This window comes from Eulemur rufifrons, chromosome 8, assembly GCF_041146395.1.
Source record: "Eulemur rufifrons isolate Redbay chromosome 8, OSU_ERuf_1, whole genome shotgun sequence".
In the NCBI taxonomy this organism is placed as follows: Eukaryota; Metazoa; Chordata; class Mammalia; order Primates; family Lemuridae; genus Eulemur; species Eulemur rufifrons.
In genome coordinates this window covers 101,303,204-101,307,596 of record NC_090990.1, presented here as the reverse complement: position 1 = coordinate 101,307,596, position 4,393 = coordinate 101,303,204, and positions in this window count along the sequence as shown.

Below are 4,393 nucleotides of genomic sequence, written 5' to 3'. Positions count from 1 at the left end.
GAGCAGTGGCTATTGTTAGGCTCACCTGTGGACACTAGAGAACTGGAAACTAAGGCAAGAAAGGGGGGGGGGGCTGCTTCCTGAGTGACTAGGAGTTCCCCAGACTTGAGCCTTTATCTGTGCTCATGGCTCCACCTCTTGTTCCTAATATGGTCTTTCCAGCTCCCTCTACTCCATCATTGTTCTCCTGGGGGAACACAGGGTGAGACACTTTGATGGACTGACATCACCAGCAAAAAGATATGTGGGAACAGCTGAGGCTGATCTTAGACAATGGAAAATGGGGGAGGGGAGAGGCTCTCCCTGACCCTGAAACTTTCCATTCGTACTGGGCAGCTCTATGAGTCTTTTAAAAGAGCAAGAAGAGTCTGGCTGAAGTTCACTTTATTAATAAAAAAAAAAAAGGAAAAAAAGTAAAGAGCAGGAAGAGGGGAGAGGAGAACATTGAAATAGAGAAGGATACTCTGGTGATTCTAGAATGGCAGTTTTCATCCAGAGGGTCCTAGTTGCCCTTCAGCTTCCCCCTTTCTATCCCCCAGACTGTTGGATGCTGGTCAAACTCCAGAGGTTGAGTTTCATCTTTTGATTCCTGGTATTCGGTGAGCTTGGGCAACAGTGAAGAGGGGAGGTCACTCATAATCCTTGACAATTCTCCCAGATCTCCAGATCAAATTGCTATGCTATTTTGGGAGTCTCTAATCAGCCAGGAGACATTGTTTCTCCCCCCTAAGAGCCACAGGAATAGTGTAAAAGGTTAGGGTTGGGATCTGGAAGGCAATCTCAAAACTACAAGTGGGGTGGGGTGAGAAACAGAGAAGGGTCAGAAAAATCCAGCAGGATCATGCCCTCTGTTTTCCCATAGTGATCTTAAAATAGAACTTTTGTACCTACACAGGTCTGTGTTCTCTCTATTCTTCTTCTCTTCATTTCATCCCTTCTTAACTACTCCCTCCCACAACCCATCACATCATCATAATCATCATTACTAGCTTTATTCTTCCCAGTTTAGTTCCAGGCCATGTTTATTCTTCTACTGGGAAGCTTGCTACTGACAGGTGGCATTTGATCCCCAGTACACTGGCACCATATACCTCAGAATATGGCAGGGGAGATGTGGGCACTGTTCACGATGACCAGAGCTAGCAGGGAAGAATATAAATGGCCCTACTTAGTCATTATGTCAAGGATAGTGTTAATGCTAAGCCCCAGCAAGGGGGGAACTGAGACACCCACCAGGAAAGAGGCAGAGCAGAGCTAGAATCCACTCTTGAGGCTTTCCAGTCCCTAGAGGTATGTAGGCACATAAACCATCAGCTGAGTCTTGAAGGAAAGCAGAGAAACCAAGTCTCTTTTCCTTGGAGACTAGCCAAGGAAAAGGACTAGGGAACAAGAGAATCCCAGGGAAAAGCAGCAGTAGATAATGGGGGTGGGGGTGGGGAACAAAGAGGAGAAAAATACAAGGACAAGAGAAAATTAGGAAAAGTGATATATCCCTTTTAGCATAAGGGGGCAAGTGATAGAAAGACTTGATCCCCAGGTTCCAGCTCTCTCCCACTCCCGCACCAGCACTTTACATTAAGATTGAAATCTACATAGGTTGTAGCTACTGGTCTTTCAAGAGAAGTCCTGGAGACAAGAGGTTCAGTAAAAAGAACAGGAGTCCCAGAGCCCCAAAGGTTGAGGTAGGAAAGAGGGTGATGCTGAATTGCCTACTGCTATAAGAATATGTTTGACATTTAGTTGGTTCCTAATTAAACAACCCAATATCAAACATATCACACAGAAGTAGGCAGGAGAGCTTTGGTGGTCACCCGCCTTCCTGCCCATTGCAAAGAAAGGCCATAGCAGAGACACTAGGCACCAATCTTGTCTAGATGGAGAGCCATCTCCTTGAGGAAGGGCACTGGCCTGTGGTTTTCACCTCCCAAGACAGCCAGCTATTGCTCATGTGCCCTTCGTGCCATCCCTGCCTTAGCTCCTCTCCCATAAGTGCCTGCCCTTTGCTGGATCACGTTGGCCTAAACCAGGAAGAATACCTGGCAGGACTCCACATCCGACGCCTATCGTGTTCCCCAGCACTCCCCCATGGAGTTTCTCCCCTTGATGTCACGGCTCCAGTGCCCAGAGGATCAGCAGTGTCAGCAGCTCCTCATCAAAGTTGCCACTTGCTCTCTTCAAGGCCATTCCAGCTGCCCTGAGGCTTTCCGGGGGTGGGGGTGGGGGCTTGTACATCCTGCTTTACCTTTCCAACAGAATTCTTAACCTTTCCAGATCACCCCCACAAGACTGATGAGGTCTTTTTAGTGGACACCACTGTGGCATCCTTCTGCTCTCAAGTGCTATAGGTAAGTAGCCATTAGGAACTTCCAAAATGCTTGGCTTCTTCATTCCTCCATCTTATCCCTTCTCACCTTCTCCCCAAGTCCTCTGGGTATTCTCCTTAAAGTCACCCTTGGATGTGCAGAAGAACAACTTGTCTCACTGGCAGGCTCCAGCATAGGCTCTAGAAGAGAAGGCAGATTCCCCCGTGCCTGGCAGAATTGAAACTAAGGCTTTAGATCAAGGGTAAGGGAGGAAAATCCCTCTGCCAGGAAGCAGCCTGCAGTCCTTACAGCTCCCCTCCTCTTCTGGAGCTTTTTATGACAAGAACTCCTGTGCTGGCTTCTCCAGGCATCTTCCCTTACAGAGATCCAGCCTGGTTCCCATCTGGGGGATTTTTCTTTTGAAGAGAATCAGGTTTGTTGAATGTCACGTAGCATGCACATGCTTCTCTCCACTGTGGCAGAAAGGAGCCCAAGTTATAGCTGCACTGGGGGCTGGGGATTTTGGGGGAAGGGTAGGGGTGGGAGAAGGACACTCTGCTTCAGCCCCCAGGCCTGTTCCATGTGTCCTCGTTTCCATTCCGGACACCCTCCCTCCCAGCATACACCAACTCCACAGTGTCCTTGATCTAGATCGATAGCTTGTCCCAAGCCCCACTCAATTCCTGTTGTGTGGCTCTTGCCTTCAAGGGGAAGACTAACAAATGAGCATACAGGCCCCTAGGCAGGCAACTATGATGTTATCTTATGTCTTTGTTCCTTTATGGCTCCCAAAGGGGGCGTGTGTGTGTGTGTGTGTGTGTGTGTGAGGGTGTGTGCGCGCGTGTGTGATTTTTACTTTCTTATTCTTAACCTCCCAAATTCTAGTCCCTTTCTCTAAGAAACTTACCCACACTGGAAAACCAGAGGCTGGAGGAAGAGAGGCTGGGAAAGGGATTAGAAGGAATTGAAAGGACTTTAGTGTTTGGGGCACTAGGGAAACAGAGGCAGAATGGGAATACTGATGTAGGAGAGGAGCAGCTGTCTTGGAAGGAAGCTCTGAATGGCATAACTAGGCAGAAACATCAGATAGCCTCTGATGAAGGCCCTTCAGCTCTCCTATGCAGCCATTTCAAACAGACTGAGCCCTTCTGAGCCAGAGGAGCTGGGTAAGGCATCAGCCACAGAATGAAGAGGGCCTGGGTGGGAGCAGTGGGGTGATGTGATGAGAGCAGACAGAATAGACAGACAGGATCAGAGGAGATGAGCTCTGCAGGGGGCTGACCTGCCAATATTGGAGCCGGCTTGGCATTGACAAGCCCTGAGGTAAGAGGCCAAGGTCAGGAATCAGGCAGAGGGTTGGGGCATTCTGTGAGTCTGCATGAACAGAGGAAAGAGGAACAGAGAAATAGAAGAGCTCAACTGTTTTTTCAAGCTACTGAAAAAAAGAAAAAAGATCAAAAGAAACAAATAAAAAGAGAAATAAAAGGGGTTGGTCAGGGAGCATGGTGGGAGATAGGGAGAGGTGAGGTAATAGAGAGGATATAAAAATGGAAAAAACTGTCATAGGACCAAGAAAATATCATATGGGTTACCATTTATTGGACATTAAGTGTGACTCTCTACTAAGTGCTTTATTTAATCCTCACAGCAACCCAATAAGCATTATCTCAATTTTTACATACTGTATAAGGAACTGTAATCCGGAAAATCAAAATAATTTGCACAAGGCCATACAACCAGTAAGTAACAGAGCCAGCACTGAAGCCCAGCCCTGTCCAGTGTTAAAGCCTGTTCTAACACCAGGATAGACTGCCCGAATAGAAGCAGGGGGCGGCCTGGGAGACATGCATGTGGGAAGATGAAATGACTGAAGGCAAGATGGACCTCCAGCAAATAGAGGACAGGAAACAGACGGAAGGAATGGGAGACCCAGTTTCAGGCTTGTGGGTCAAAGTCAGGCATGTGTGTGTGGTTTTGTCTTCTTTGAAACTCACATCATACCTTTCATTACTTGTTCAACCAGCCTGTGAACTCTACATCATTTGGTGTAAGCACTCATGAGTAGTTATTGACTAAGGAGGGTTTGGGAA